At 46.5% G+C, this 17084-nt stretch overlaps 1 pseudogene; it reads right to left on the bottom strand.

Annotated features, from left to right (window-relative positions):
- Nucleotides 1-4140: 4140 nt before the first annotated feature.
- Nucleotides 4141-15625, bottom strand: LOC140425869 (A-kinase anchor protein 8-like; annotated as a pseudogene).
- Between the last annotated feature and the right edge of the window lie 1459 nt (nucleotides 15626-17084).

The raw sequence follows: 17084 nt of genomic DNA, 5'->3' as shown, positions 1-17084 counted from the left end.
GTTGGCCCGATGTCGGAGTGGTTTGTGCCGTTCTTGGTGCCAGCGTCAGGCCAATTCGCCGATTGCGGTGAATCCCGCCCATCGATGTACCGGCGTGCTGAACAGCATTTACAACAGGTTTGCAGAAATGTGAACCTGGCAGCCCCACCTCTGAGGGGGATTTTGGGGGTGAATGCACAGGCAGACCTGAATCTCCAAGGCCTTCAATGGTTAGGGTGCACTGGGGAGGACGTGGGGGACACAGATAAATTCAATTTCGGGCCAGGGCTGGAATTCAGTCTCTCAATCTCAGGGGGAGGGGTCATCAGCAGTCCTTACCGTCCCTTCATTTTGGGGCACCCCCTGCTTTAAGGGGTCTGGGGGCTGGCATCGTGTCCTGTGACCTTCCTGCTGGGCTTGTGCTCAAATCACTGCTGAGGGAGTGCCCGTCCTTAGTGGGAGCTGGAAAATGGGTGGGAGGAGATGAATACAGCGGGGCAGCACTGGGCGTGACTGTGAGGTTCTTGGGCGGGGATCCATGAGAGGCCAAGCTGCAAGGGCAGAGTGGAGGACTCAGGAATGAATTGCATCCCTGTCTCATGGGGAATGAAGACCCTCTCACATGGGGAAGCATGGCTGCAGTGTGAGTAGAGCCCCACACTCAATCAGCACTCTGAGGACAAAGGGGTTAGGCTGTAGGAATTTCAATTCCACTTGTCTGGGAGGTTTGACTGCCAGGAATTAGTCTGTTGAGCTGTAGACTGGGAGAATGAGGGTACTCTTTAGGTATATGCTTGTCACTCTAACTGCAGGCGTCACTCTAATCAGTTATTTTTCGTCTTCCACAAGAGGCAGTCATTTCCTGATATATTACCTCACTATTCACTGACTGGTCAATTGTGCCAATGAAATTTGACGAGCTAAACATCAGTGCCACTGATTGGAGTCCCAGGTGTTAAAACTCCAATGCTCATACAAGAATTAACATTACATAGATTCCACTGGTGTGTACCCCAATGCAAGGCTTCATGGTTATGTTTATCATTATTCACCCCGTTCTAAGTCATGATGAGGGGAGTCTTTGAGGTGTCCCGAGAGGATGCAGATGCTGGTTCCATGCCATTCACTCAACTGCCCTGTCACCTAATGCAAGGTTGCGGGGGGGACGGGGGAAACATGCCTCTTGAGGGTACAGACCCCTAATTCTGGTCGTATTGAGAGTGACATCTGGGGATTTGCCAGTGTGAGAGGGGAGGATGGGAGGACAAGTGGAGAGGCATTCACTGAGCGGAAAGCACACGGGTGGAGATCCCAGAGGAGTGGAGGGCTCTCTATGAGGGCCCACATGTATATAAACTTGAACCGGGACCAGGAAAGCCAGGATGCCAGGGCCATGGATTTCACCGGCTTGGAGGGCATCTCCGCTTAGTGGGCGTCCCCAGGTGCAGCGTGTGATAGATTGCATCCACGTGGCCTTCATGACATCATACAATGCCATTCATGAACCGCAAGGGATTCCACACCCTCAATGTCCAGGTCATTTGTGACCACATGATGCTCAAACTGCAGGTGTGTGCCCATTTCCCGGGGATCATCCATAACAGTTACATCTTGAGGTGCTCTCAGGTGTTTTTGAAGGAGCGCAGAGGCTGTAGGGATGGTTCCTCGAGGACAGGAGGTACCACTCAGGAGGTGGTTGAGGAAGTCAGTACGCAGGCCACAAACACCTGCGGAGACTGGCTATAACGAGGCTCATACATCAATGCATGCGCTGGTTGCGCAGGCGATTGGACTGCGCGTTTGGACTGTGGTTCCGGTGCCTGGACTGATTGGGGGGTGCCCACCAGTACAGTCCCAGAGGGTGTCCCACATTATTGTGGTCTGTTGCACTTTTCACAACTTGGCTCTGCAGAGGGGAGAACAGCCGGACCAGGAGGAGATGGCTGAGCGCCACATCTCCTCGGAGGGGGAGGATGAAGGACCTTCGGTCATGGCCAGAGCCCTCATGGGCCGATGAGTAAGGGACACCCTCATAGCGTCTCAGTTGAGGACAACCAGGACTATGGAGTGAGGTGCTCGCCCAACGTGGGGCGTGACATCTCATCAATAATGTGGTGCCAATGGTAGGTGCCCAAGATCATAGGCAGGGCGATAAAGCCATTGGCCAGACTCTGCGGGAGAATGATGATGTTTGCATTGAGGACTGATTGACGCTCCTCCCGTCCTCAGTGATATGTCTGACGCCTGTCTGACAGAGAGCTGAACGTGCCCTGCCGATGATCGGGCTTATCATGGAGCCTTGAGGAGCAGGATGAGCTCTCATCTGCTACAGCCCCCTTCGAGGTCAGGGGTCCTGGTGTGTTCCACCAAATAACCTCTGGGGGGCGGGCGGGGGGGGTCAGCCGCTCTGCACTTTGTCAACCCGTGGCCTCCTCATCACTGGAATAAGAGTGGCAGATATTAGTGGCCTGAGTGTTGAAGCGGGGGTGGGGGGGGGGGGGGGGGAGAGCTATCAGCTACAGTGCGTCTTGACTGAACCATCAGTGTGGGAGGTGGACGAGACACAGCGCTGCCATTCTCACACTGCGCCAAGTGTGCGGAGGGTTTGCAGAGTTTGGCTCCATGAAGTGACAGGGTGTAGGATGAAAGTGGTGTTTATTTACAAGAGCTATATTACAGTGATGACCTACCTTAACTAGTGCCAAGTTATATCCGTGCCTCCTAGGTCCCAACTGTTTCTTACTCTTCCTCGCCCTCCCACTATGCCTAGGTGTATTCCCAGGATCCATAGCTGAGGTTGAGGAGGTCTGCTGCCCGCCACGCCCTATTGCCTGAGATGATCATGGTGGGTGTTCCCTGGGGGGCCGGGACCTTATGCAGCACGGGTGTTGCAGTGCTACCGTCCATGGTGTGCTGGGCCAGAGGTGTGTTGCTCACAGGGAGGGGGGTGTCAGATGGGCTGGACACCCCCAGGGTCATGTGGGTGGAGGGCCCATGGCTGCACTCCTGACGATCCCTCTTCCCTTCAGGTGACGAGGGACCCCTGTGCTCCTCCTTGAGACAGAGGGGCAGTGGCAGTGGGATACAGAAGCCCCATCGCCCTCTGGCACTAACATTTGTGGATTCCCACCAGCACCTGCACCATGCAGTTGAAGCCCTGCACCATGGAACTCATGCCCTCAGCCATGAAGGTCATGAGTTGAACCACGGAGCGGATCCCCGCGATGGAGTGCATGACCTGCACCAAGGTCTCCACTGCAGACACCACGCTCGCAGTGTTGAACTTGTTGCATTGGAATAATGGCACCATCTCCTCAGGCAGAAAGCGACAGAAGGAGAGGATGGCCCGGCTGCTCGTCTGATTGCCCTGCAAGGGAAGGGAGATGGCATTGGTATCTCACGGGGGATAAATGATGCAAGATGTTTACTCACGTGAGGCTTGAGGAATGACTGTGTGTCACTGCCCCCACTTTACCATCCACATAGGTTCAGTCGTGCTCCTCCCTGGCCAGCTCAAGGGCTCTTTCCTCATATGGGACGAGGGTGCAGGACTCTCATTGGGTGGCTATGCTCAATTCTGCCCTGCAGAGAGACAGATGGGGAGTTTGTCGGCGGTAATCCTGCCAGTTCAGATGGTTGAGGAGTGGCATGCATGGAACAGGAGTGGGAGTGGGCATGTGAGGAGGAGAGTAGAGACTGGGGCGCACCATGGGGGAGTAGGGTGGGGTGGGGAAATAGAGCCTTGTGCCAGATGGGCAACCTATGAGGTGGCTGGGTAAGAGATCACCTTGGGGGTGTGAGGAGAGGGTGAGTGGGTGCAGCGAGAGACTGGCAGACTTACCCTTGCCATGTAAGGAAAGTCACTCTTTTTTTTTGGCACTGCTGCCCTGTCCTCTCCTGGAGGGCACTGGCACTTCTATAGAAAGAATGTTTCTTGTAAAATGTTTCACACAAAGGTTCAGGAGAGATTATGGGCTACATCATTGTGAAAAGCCATTCAGCAGAGTACATAAGGAGAATTTACTGGACCCATGAAACCATCAGCTGGGACTCAAGTATAGCAACAACGCAAATCTACCATCAAGTCAAACATTGAAAAATGTTAAAATTACTATAAGCTTTAGAGAATGACTGGGTAACATATCTTCTATCCACATCTTTTCAGGAAATTGCACTAAAGTTACTGTAACTCTGTATCAATGGTAACGTATCACCCTCTCCTTCCATAATCTTATCTTCATCAGCTTCAAATGGTTCTTCAAGGTCTTTGCTTTAACTTGCATCATCCTTTCCTCCCAAGTCCTCCGTCAGTTTCAGGCTCTGCCTCCATTCTTTCATCTGCACATTAACTGCTTCCTCAAATTTATCTATTGCTTCTTCACCTTCATCACTCCCAGCACCTTCTTCACTGTCACCACCTTCACCATCAGCACCTTCACCTTCTTCGGCACCTTCTCCCTCTTTCTTCTATCCATTATCGGCATCATCATTGATCCCATCACCCTCACCATTAACTCCCTGCATGCCAGCCTCCTCTTTTGTGCTGTACTTTTCTTTGTTATTTTAGAAAATTTTAGTTTAGACGGGCAGCATGGTCGGTGCAGGCTTGGAGGGCCGAAGGGCCTGTTCCTGTGCTGTATTTTTCTTTGTTCTTTGCATCCTTGTCACCTGGATCGTCGGTGAATGGGTTTTCACCCTTGATATATTTCTCTAGCATTGTTGCAATATTGCTGTTATTCAGGATGCTCTGAGCAATAACTAGTCTATTCTTTTTGGCTCTCTCAATAGCTGCCCTACGGTTTCGGTTGTGCTCAGCTGACCTCAAATGCTGCCCAATGAAGCCAGTCTGCATCGGGGTGAACAGCTCACAGGCCACACAATGAGCTGCCTCCACCTTTTTCATGCAGAGCTCCGGACCAATACCCTGGAGTACATTGTGTTGCTGCATCAGCTGCTTTTTGAGACTAGTTCCATCTCCGATTTGCTCCTGGCGTTTGTGTTTCCTTGTTCTTGTTTGAGATGTAGTCATCCAAAAAGTCAGCAGTCTGAGTTTTGAGTTTGGTCCCAATGAACTTGAAAGTTCATTGGGCAGCACGGTAGCATAGTGGTTAGCGCAATTGCTTCACAGCTCCAGGGTCCCAGGTTCGATTCCGGCTTGGGTCACTGTCTGTGCGGAGTCTGCACATCCTCCCCGTGTGTGCGTGGGTTTCCTCCGGGTGCTCCGGTTTCCTCCCACAGTCCAAAGATGTGCAGGTTAGGTGGATTGGCCATGCTAAATTGCCCTTAGTGTCCAAAATTGCCCTTAGTGTTGGTTGAGTGGGGTTATTGGGTTATGGGGATAGGGTGGTGTGGGCTTGGGTAGGGTGCTCTTTCCAAGAGCCGGTGCAGACTCGATGGGCCGAATGGCCTCCTTCTGCACTGTAAATTCTATGAAATCTATGAAAAGTTTCCTTGTGAAACGTTTACTTCATGTGAGCAACAATCGCCTCATCTTCAAATGTACAGAGGACCGAGCAGGCAAATATTATTCTATCTGTGAGACGGTCAGGAGTCTTCTTTGAGTCTTCTTCTTCTCTTGCATTGTAGGAAAACACTTTGGTTTCTTCTCTCCTTTCTCATTTGAATCCTTGTCCTCACCACCTCATTCAACCCCACCATCTTCCTTGTGTTCAGCATCAGAATCATCACCATAATCAGTTTTAGCTGGTTTGTTTTCAGGGTCTTCAGTACTGCTTGTTGACCGTTTTCTCTTCCTACCTGGACCACTTATACCCTTCTCCCTGCCTCTGTTTCAATTCTTGTCTCTCCTTCTCAGTCTGCTCAGTCTGCCGCCAAACCTCTGGCCAGGCCCTGAGCTCGGAACAAGTCCAGGGGGATGTTTGGGGAGAAGATTGAGGGGACGTTTCTGGTGGAGGACGCAGCATTGAAGCCTCTTCCTCCTATTGGCATGTCATTCCAGTGTGCAGACATCCACCTGCAATCTCCAGGCCGCAGGTAGGGGTCATTCTAGTTTGCTCTCTTATTTGGAGCCCAGTTTCCTGACCAATTCTGACCCGGTTGGCTACTATATGTTCTGTTGTGGTATGATCCCGTAGATAGAGAGGCAAATAGGTTTAAGAAGGGAATTCCAGAGTTTAGGGCCTGGATGCTTTACGTTATGGCTGTCAGTGGTGGGCCAAAGGTTGTGGGGGAGGCACAAAAAAACTAGAGTTGAAGCAATGCAGAGTTCTTGGAGGGTTGCAAGGCGAATATTTCGCATTTGAAATATACTAGGTTTTGGGGCAATGGATGGTGCGGGAAGCTGTAAGGGTGCTACATAGGAAGTGGCATTACACAGTCTCAATCCTGTTTCTAGTGCCACCAACAAATATCAAAGTCAGAGGGCTGGATTCTCCGATTTCCGACACCAAAGTCGCGTTCGGCGATTGCCCGGTGTCATGTGAGAGTACCTTTATGACATGGATGTTTAAGCAATGCACCTTTAATAAAACAGTGATGTCAGCGAGTGGGTGGAGCTGGGCTTTAGATCAGACATTTTGAGATTTCAGTTTGAAAAAGCAGCTTGTGTGTGTCTGTGTGTTTCCAGGAAGCTGCAGTTTGGAGGAAAAGAGCTGGGGAGTGTCTGTGTTTGCAGTGAGCTGGATCTCTGCCATGAAAGACTATCTCTGGATCATTTGGGTGATTTAAACTCATAATAGTAAAGCCTTTAACCTGATGTGATTCTGTTTAAAGGTGTTAAGTCTCTTGGAAGTTTGAAGGAACATTTTGAGGAATTATTTACTGTTGCAATATTTTCTGAGTTATCTTTGAAGTAAGGGGTGTTAAGCGATCCAACGGTTATTTAAGATGTTAAGTTGAGTTCATGGAATAAACTGTGTTTTGTGTTTAAAAATCCACGTGTCCATAATTGTAATCCCACTCCTAGGGAACAAGCCGTGTGCTAGGAAAAGCAACAAATACATTAGGTTGAGCTCACTGGGCTAAATCGCTGGCTTTTAAAAGCAGAGCAAGGCAGGCCAGCAGCAATGTTCAATTCACATACCAGCCTCCCCGAACAGGCGCCGGAATGTGGCGACTAGGGGCTTTTCACAGTAACTTCATTGAAGCCTACTCGTGACAATAAGCGATTTTCATTTTCATTCGTTTCATTTTCATTAAAGGGAGAGGTTGGTTGAACGCCATGATACATTTTGGGGTTCTGAAAACGCCTCGCCCATAACAATTGGGGGCTCTAGGGGGATAAAAGGCTATCTATTAGATTGGCTTTTGTGAACTTAAAGACAGTGAAGGATTGTTGCTTTTCCGGTGTGGTATTTTAGTTTAAGTGGGGAGTGTATTGTGGACAATGGCGGTTCCAGAGGCTCAGACGTTTTTTGGGGTGGAGACTGTCACACACAGTACTTTATGGACAGAGATGAAAAGCAGGCTGTTGGGTCTGGCAAAAACATTGCAGTTAACATTACCTGACAAATGCGAAAAGATGAGATAATTATGGCGGTTGTTAAGCATTTAAAGTTGCCTGAGATAGAGAAATGGCAAATGGCTCATGGGAAATGGCAAAAATTCAGATGCAAATTAAACAAATGGAACATGAGAAAGATTTAAAGCGGCTTGTATACGAAAGAGATAGAGAGGAAAAAGAAAAGGAGAGAGAAGAAAGAAACAAAGAAAGAGACAGCGAGGAAAGGGAAAAAGAGAGAGTGTTTGAACTTCGGAAAATGGCTCTGAAACATGAAAATCAGTTAAAATTGGCAGACGCAAAGGGACACCTACAGTTGGAGGAGATGGATGAGGATAATGAGACAGAGCGTCATAGTCGAAGACGTGGTGAGGATCTATTTAAATATGTCTAAGCATTGCCAAGGTTTGATGAGAAGGAGGTAGAAGCTTTTTTCATTTCATTTGAGAAGGTAGCTAAACAAATGCAATGGCCACAGGACATGTGGGTATTACTGATTCAAACAAAGCTGGTAGGTAGGGCTAATGAAGTGTTTGCATCACTACCGGAGGAGGTATCTGGAACGTATGAGGAGGTGAAGAAATCCATCTTAAGTGCATATGAGCTAGTGCCTGAAGCTTACAGACAAAGGTTTAGAAATTTAAGGAAAGAATTTGGTCAAACATACATGGAGTTTGAAAGGCTCAAACAGAGTAATTTTGATAGGTGGATAAGGGCTTTGAAAATAGACCAAACGTATGAAGCTCTCAGAGAAATTATACTTTTGGAGGAGTTTAAAAATTCAATTCCTGATGAAGTGAGAACTCACGTCAAGAAGGTTAAAACAGCAAGATTAGCAGTGGAAATGGCAGATGATTATGAATTAGTTCATAAATCAAAGATTGGTTTCCGACATCAGTTTCAGCCGGTGATGGATAGAAACTGGGGACATGAGAAATACTCAAGTGGTAAATGTAATGGTGATCTGATGGGAGACAATAAAGAGAGTGAACCTCAGATTAAAAAAGAAATCCAGGAGGGTGGAAAAGAAATGAAAAGTTTCAAATGTTTCCATGTAATAAACTAGGCCATGTAAAGTCACAGTGTTGGTGGTTGAAGAAAAGCATTGGGAAGGCTGATGTGGTAAAACAGGATAAAACAGGGGTTTGTTAGAGTAGTAAAGGAAAGCCCAAGGGAAGTGAAGGAGGTGCAAACGATTGTACAGCCTGTTCAAGAAGTAATTGTTAAGAAGGTGCCAGATGTATTTGAAGAATTTACTTGTGTGGGTAAAGTTTACTCATGTGTATCAGGAGGAGCCGGTAAAGAAGTCACAATTTTAAGAGATACAGGTGTGAGTCAATCTTTAATGGTAAGAGATGAGGAATTATGTAGTTTGAGAAGAATGTTGCCAGAAAAGGTGGTGTTATGTGGAATTCAGGGTGAGAGGAGTAGCGTTCCATTATTTAAGGTAAGGTTGGAAAGTCCAGTGAAGAGTGGTGAACTGGTAGTAGGAGTAATAGATAAACTATCATGTGCAGGAATAATGTTTACCAGCTCTTGGAAAGAGCACCCTACCCAAGGTCAACACCTCCACCCTATCCCCATAACCCAGTAACCCCACCCAACACTAAGGGCAATTTTGGACACTAAGGGCAATTTATCATGGCCAACCCACCTAATATATGATATACTACCCACTGGATTGCAGGTGGGAGTGATGCCTATTGTGGTTGATAAGCCAGTGGAAAATCAGACAACTGAAGGGTTGAAGGACGAATATCCTGGGATTTTTCCGGATTGTGTAGTAACAAGGTCGCAAAGTCACAGGTTAAGACAAGAGGAGAAATCAAAGAGTGAAGATGAAATTGAAGTGCAAGTATCAGAAACGATTTTTTAAAAGAACAAGAACAGGTGGAGGATGAGGCGGATATTTTTAGTTCAGAAAAATTGGCGGAGTTACAACAGAAAGATGTCGAAATAAAACGGATATATCAGAAAGCATATACGGAAGAAGAATCTGAGAGTATACCAGAGTGCTACTACCGTAAAAATGATGTCTTGATGAGAAAATGGAAACCTTTACATATGCAGGTGGCTGAAAAGTGGGCAGAAGTTCATCAAGTAGTATTGCTGGTAGGGTATAGAAAGGAGGTGTTGCGAGTTGCACATGAGGTACCATCATAGATTATCATAGAATTTACAGTGCAGAAGGAGGCCATTCAGCCCATCGGGTCTGCACCAGCTCTTGGAAAGAGCACCCTACCCAAGGTCAACACCTCCACCCTATCCCCATAACCCAGAAACCCCACCCAACACTAAGGGCAATTTTGGACACTAAGGGCAATTTATCATGGCCAACCCACCTAACCTGCACATCTTTGGACTGTGGGAGGAAACCGGAGCACCCGGAGGAAACCCACGCACACACGGGGAGTATGTGCAGACTCCGCACAGACAGTGACCCAAGCCGGAATCGAACCTGGGACCCTGGAGCTGTGAAGCAATTGTGCTATCCACAATGCTACCGTGCTGCCCCCAGTGCTGCCTACCAGTGGGAGGTCATTTGGGAATAAGGAAAACTCAAGCTAAAATCCAGAAACATTTTTATTGGCCTGGACTACATAAAGATGTAGTTAAATTTTGTCAATCATGTCACACATGTCAAGTGATAGGGAAACCTCAAGCAGTGATAAAACCAGCGCCTTAATACCCATTCCAGCATTTGAGGAACCTTTTACGAGGTCATAATTGATTGTGTAGGACCGCTTCCTGAAACAAAAAGTGGAAATCAATATCTTTTGACTATAATGGATGTGTCAACTAGGTTTCCAGAGGAGATTCAAGTACGTAATATTACAGCTAAAAGGATTGTGGAGGAGTAACTTAAATTCTTTACTAGATATGGACTACCGACAGAAATTCAATCGGATCAAGGATCATATTTTACTTCAAAGTTATTCAAAGAAGTTACGGATAGCTTAGGAATAAAACAATTTAAATCAACTAAGTGCCATCCAGAATCGCAGGGAGCATTAGAAAGGTGGCATCAGACATTAAAGACAATGTTGAGGAAGTATTGTCAAGATTATCCAGAGGATTGGGATAAAGGAATTCCATTCATATTGTTTGCAATTCGGGATGCACCTAATGAGTCTACCAAATTTAGTCCTTTTGAACTAATTTTTGGTCATGAGGTAAGAGGACCACTTAAATTGATTCAGGGAAAATTGGTGGATGAGAAATCGGAAATTACACTACTGGATTACGTGTCAAATTTTGGGGAACGATTAAATAGAGCAGGTGAATTGGCTAGACAACATTTGAAAGTTGCACAAAATGTGATGAGACGGGTCGCGGACAAGAAATCCAAAGTTCGCAGTTTTGCCAGTGGGGATAATGTTTTAGTGTTGTTACCAGTGCTAGGTGAGCCTTTAAAAGCTAGGTTTTGTGGACTGTATCAGATTGAAAGGAAATTAAGTGAGGTGAATTATGTGGTAAAACCACCAGATAGAAGGAAGACTCACCGAGTGTGTCATATGAATATGCTTAAAAGGTATTTTGAAAGGGAAGGAGAGAAAAAGGAGGAGGTTTTAATGTTTCTAACTCAAAGTGATGAACCAAATCCAGATGACTTGGAATTTGACGTACCTCAAATTAAATGAGGATGTTCTTAAAAATTGGGATAAAGTGTTGAGTTACCTTCCAGAGGAAAAACAAACTGACCTGAAAGAGTTATTGATATCACATGGGCAAGTTTGTAGAGATAAATTGGGAAGTACTAAAATGGCTATACATGATGTAGATGTAGGAAATGCTGTTCCTACCAAACAACGTCCATATAGACTTAATCCTTTAAAATTGGCACAGGTTAACAGAGAAGAATGGCATAATTGAAGTGGGTTGCAGCCAATGGAGCTCACCAATAGTGATGGTACCTAAACCAGACGGTACCCAACGGTTGTGTGTGGACTACAGAAAGGTGAATGCAGTTACGAGAACGGACTCTTATCCTATCCCACGTTTGGAGGATTGCATTGAGAAAGTGGGACAATCTGTTTTTATTTCCAACTTCCAGACATGGAAAGAACATTTTAAAAATCTAATGGAGTTCTTCGATCGACTTCAGGTGGCGGGTTTGGTGATGAACCTAGCCGAAAGTGAATTTGGAGAAGCCCAAATCACTTTCCTTGAGGAGTTTCCGATACCCTCAAGACGAAGGGAGGCAATGCGATCTCTTAACATGAATGAATTTGATCGCACCTTTGTGCAAAAGTTTTGTGGCGTGATTACTCCACTGATGGGCTTGCTAAAGAAACCTAAAAAATTTCAATGGACAGCGGACTTTCAACAGGCATTTGACTGCCTGAAAGCTGTGATCACCAATGCTCCTGTATTGGAGAATTGCAAGGGACTCTGTGGTCAGATTGAACTAAAGTATCTGATTCTAAAGAGAAGTGCCAAGGAGGAAAGGAATCGATGGATCGTGCAGAGACTTTGTTCAAAGAGACTGTCAATCGAGAACGATTTCGGTTGGAGGAAGAAGAACAAAGAAAAATGGACTATATTATTATATCTGTTTGCATGTGTTGTTTTTTTTTAAAACAAAAAGGTATATTTACTGTGTACATTTCTTAGTGGATGGTGCAAAAGTGAAACATGAAACCATCTTGAAGTTTATGGTTTCTTTTTTTTTCTTGGGCGGAGGTGTCATGTGAGAGTACCTTTAAGACATGGATGTTTAAGCAATGTACCTTTAAGAAAACAGTGATGTCAGAGAGTGGGTGGAGCTGGGCTTTAGATCAGCCATTTTGAGGTTTCAGTTTGGAAAAGCAGCTTGTGTGTGTCTGTGTGTTTCCAGGAAGCTGCAGTTTGGAGGAAAAGAGCTTGGGAGTGTCTGTGTTTGCAGTGAGTGGATCTCTGCCATGAAAGACTATCTCTGGATCGTTTGGGTGATTTAAACTCATAATAGTAAAGCCTTTAACCTGATGTGATTCTGTTTAAAGGTGTTAAGTCTCTTGGAGGTTTGAAGGAACATTTTGAGGAATTATTTACTGTTGCAATATTTTCTGAGTTATCTTTGAAGTAAGGGGTGTTAAGAGATCCAATGTTTATTTAAGATGTTAAGTTGAGTTCATGGAATAAACAGTGTTTTGTGTTTAAAAACCCACGTGTCTATAATTGTAATCCCACACCTAGGGAACAAGCCGTGTGCTAGGAAAAGCAACAAATACATTAAAGGAGAGGTTGGTTGAACTCCATGATACATTTTGGGGTTCTGAAAACGCCTCACCCATAACATCGGAGAATCCGCTTTTACTCCGAAATCGGAGGTGGTGCCATTTTTCAGACGCTCTTCCCCCTCAAAAACGGCATAATCAGTGATTATGCCGCATGCTGTTGGGACATCTCTGGCCCTCCCCTGATGCTCCGCCCCCGACGGTGTGGGACGCGTGTGCTCACATTTTTGGTGACCTCGAATGACGGCTGTGGACTGTGTCCAGCGTCGCCACAGGTTGGGGGGGGAGCCGTTCTGCTGGCCGGGAGGGCTTCAGCGGGGGCTGGGGGGACTGGTGGGGGGTGGTCTTGTTGCTCTGTTTCGGTCCCAACAGCGCCGCCAATACTGTGGGTATTTAAATTTATCTTAGTGAACCACAAGCCTTCCCTTATATCGATCAAATGACCACACAACCAGTTAGTTAGTTCAAAAGATGGTTTATTCACATACACAAGAGTTACCTCAACATGCAAACACAATATCTACTATGAGTTAAACTACACCTATCAGCTACAATAACCTATATTTAACTTCAGGGCGACCGGCACTGTGCAAATGAATAAGGCCTTTATCTGGATTTCACTTGGCTGGTTCGAAGAAAGTTGCTCTGTCTCTGCTGGGCTCACCGTCAGGTATCGATCGTTGGTCTTGAACTTAGCTGGTTGTTCCTGCTGCAATTGGGTTGGCACAGGCTGGATCCAAAAGAGTCAGAACACATGGCTGCGCTCTCTTTTATCCCTTTGGGATTTCGCGCTCTTTGGGGCGGTCCTTAACCTTGGACCCAATAGTTCGACAGGGCTCTGATTACTCTCTTCGATTTCGGCCAATAAAGGGGCGGGTGCCTTGGTAGCTGGGCGGGTCCTTAGCGGTCATTGACCTTGGCAGTTATGCTTTCTGAGTAAGGGGAGTGGTGCCGATCAGTCTGTGGCTGTACCGGTTGCTTGATCGGTGTTCTATTGTCCTGGGAAAATGGGCCATTGAAATGCAAACGAGCGGGGGTTTCAATCAAGTCTGGTTACCTGTGTTTTAGAAACACATAGGCTCTGTATCTGTTTGAGTCCCGGGGTGGCCATGATTCCCATGGTCCTTTGCAGGTGGCCATCTTAGATGTCTACATTCTGTCCTTTTGATCCTGAACGCGAAGCGTAATGGATCACACTATTGATCCCTGTTCATCCTTGGTGGACTGGTCACCCTTGGTCAAGGCAAGGTTCTACTCTACTCTATCTTATGGTTTGGGACATTTACCTAATATTCCATTAATATATTCATAAATTAATTAATCTCTAACGGTTACTATAATTCAGGTCACTATAAAACATTTAATTTATCCGCAGAGTTGATCTCTAGCTATTGCTATCTAAGCTACTCTCATGCTGCTGGTGAATATCAAAGAACTTATATACAGTACAAAATTTAAAACAGCAGCATCACATTTCTACTTAATCCTAATAAAGTTAAAGAGGTACATGGTTTATTTTTTAGCAGCAATTGTTACATGAGTTCAATTTTGTTGAATTCCAAAGAAGGGGGATCGGACTGCATATATCGGGGAGTGGGAGACTTTTGCTCGCCATTTACGGAGTCGAAGTGTCCGAATGACACTGTAGATTATTGCAACTACTAGAAGGGCCTCTACTATGTATGAAAGAGGGTTCCATTTGGCAATATTTTCGTACCAGGTGGGGGTTTCGATGTCTGTCTTTATGTGTGGTGTAGTGTCCGGGCTGGTGGTGGGCTGTTGTGTGGTAGTGTTCGGGGCTGGTGTAGTGTTTGTTCCAAAAGTTCATTGCGCACGCAGTTGCAGAAGTCCAGCAATGATCCAAACACATGTCAGCAGTTCTTGCTTCATCCCGTGTCTTCTGTTTTCCGTGTAATCCTGGGGGTACAAGCATAGTATCTGTTATTATCCTTGGTTAATATCTTGTTTTATTAGTCTTTCTCACCTTACTCCAATTACCCGTTATGATTGTCACCATGTGTGACTCCCTCATTGTTTTTTTTGAAATACCATTTTGGAGAGACAAGAAATGCACATTTTTAAAGTACAGAGACTCTCGCAGCTTGTGGGCGATGCGGGGAGTGGGCGGACAATTTCTTCGACCAGTCTTTTCTTTATTTGCAACCAGTGTTGGTTGAGGCTTATCTTAACGAGCCGAATTTCAGGGTGGCCAGTTTTCTAGAGTTTCGTTCCAGGGCTCAGAGATAGTTCATGTGTAGCAGTGTGTATAGCAACCAATTGTGTCATATGTCGAAATAGCATGTGGGGAGCAACCAGGGGGTCGCGATAGGTAAAGGAAAGAAGGGGTGAGCGTACAGAACGTGGCAAAATGCATTCTTTATACCACAACCAAAGAGAGAGTAGAGAAGGTGAAACTAAGGCCTGCCAAAGGCAACGCAGAGTGTAGAGAACCATTCCAGAGGGTATGAGGTGAAGGGAACATGAGGTGCGTGTGGGCTACTGCAGGATAAGAATGGGTGGAATCCCCGGGTAGGGCGGGGGATAGTGCCGTTACTCCACTACCCGAGCTTAACTGACCGGATGCATTTGGGGTCCTCAGGTAGGGCAGGGATCAGTGTCATTACTCCCTACCTGGGTGACCTAGGTGGACGGTAAGAGTTTATAGTCGTGTGGAAACCTGCCATAAAGGCTGGTAGAACAGTGATCTGTCCCCCAACAAATGTGTACCTTTAACTGTCATTGGGCATCGTACCCTCGAATCAGAAGAGTAATTTTGTGTCGGGCGACATGAATTAAAACAATGTAGTAGAAAAAAAAGAAGGAAAAAGGCGGGCAGGCTCCATCAGAACTTTGGACACATTAATACTTAGGCGGTGTCTCTTTCTCATCATCTGGACACCTCAGGGTTCTGTACCAAACAGTGTTGTGAAAGCATTACCGAAACGAGAGTCGGTATCTGAATCATCGCCATCTCCCGGTTGCCAGACTCGTGTCTGCCGTTTCTTTGCCTTGGCCGCGTGGGCCGTCGGATGGCCCGAATCGTCGTGCCTTACCAGTCTGCAAGAGTTGTCGCGGGCCAAAGAGGGACTTGTTTGTCATGAGGCGTAGGGGCGGTGGATGTGACGGTGGCTGGGGGAGAGCATATAGGGGGTCAAAGGTATCTAAGTCATGGCTCTGGGGGCTGGGGTGACTGGGGGCAGCGAGAGCGTGCCAGTGTTCAGGGATAGTAATGAAATCCGGGAGGCTCTCGCTGTCGTCGGAGTCAAGTGCAAGGTACAGGTTTGTACCTGTGGGCGGAGACAAGTTCGGGTCTGTGGGCGTAGACAAGGGATAAATGCCGGCATGGCTGGGAGAGGGTTGGCATAGGGGCCGGACTAGGTTGTCGATGGGTGGGGCGTAATTGTCTCCTATTGCCAGAGAGATGTGGTGGGAGTGGCTACATTGTGACCCGTAGACTTTGAGTTGGTTGATGTGGAACCAACCAGTTTTACCGTTGGGGTACATTATCTTGTACACGGAGGGGTTCACTTTGTCTGAAATGGAGTAGGGTCCTGCAAATTTGGGGGAGAGGAAAGAACTGGGGTTGTAAAGTGAAACCATTACTTGCTGACCGACTGTGTACTCTACGGGGTGGACGGTTTTGTCAAAGCAGGTTTTACCCTGCTTCCTTCTAGCACCTAATCGTACAGCTGCAGCGAGTTGTGCCACTTTAATGTTATCTGTATCCTGTTGGACTACTTTTTCGTGGGTGAGGGATGTTACTGTAAGGCTTGCCAGATCGAGGCCTAATAAATATTCAATATCTTTTATGGGTCATCCGGTCATGAGAGTGTGGGGAGTGAAACCTGTTGAACTGGAAACGGTGTTCCGAATAAATTTGAGAGCAAATGGGAGGACTGCGTCCCACACGGTGTTCTGTTGCACCATCTTCCTAATCGTCGCTTTTAAAGTTCGATTCATTCTCTCGACAATGCCGCTGGATTGGGGGTGATATGCTATATGGAATTTCTGCCTGATCCCAAAAATTGTTGAAACATTTTGCATGACTCTGCCGATGAAGTGGGAACCTTGGTCTGACTCACTGCTGCAGGGGAGACCCCAGCGTGTGAATATCTGTTGGGTCAAAATCTTAGCGGTGGCATTTGCTGTGTTTGTCCGTGAGGGAAATGCCTCTACCCATTTAGTAAAGGTGTCGATTACAACCAGCACATACTTGAAACCATTTCTGCAAGGGGGAAGGGGGCCAATGTAATCGATTTGCAAATTTGTCCAAGCGCCATTCACAGGTCGGGTGTGACGTAATTGTCCTTTCTTTGAGTAACGTTCAGGATTGTTCTGAGCACAGATAAGGCAATTCCCAACAAAATGGGTTACATTGAACATAGAACATAGAACATTACAGCGCAGAACAGGCCCTTCGGCCCTCGATG

This window comes from Scyliorhinus torazame, chromosome 6 (genome assembly GCF_047496885.1).
Source record: "Scyliorhinus torazame isolate Kashiwa2021f chromosome 6, sScyTor2.1, whole genome shotgun sequence".
NCBI lineage: Eukaryota > Metazoa > Chordata > Chondrichthyes > Carcharhiniformes > Scyliorhinidae > Scyliorhinus > Scyliorhinus torazame.
This window is presented reverse-complemented; position numbering and strand designations above follow the sequence as displayed.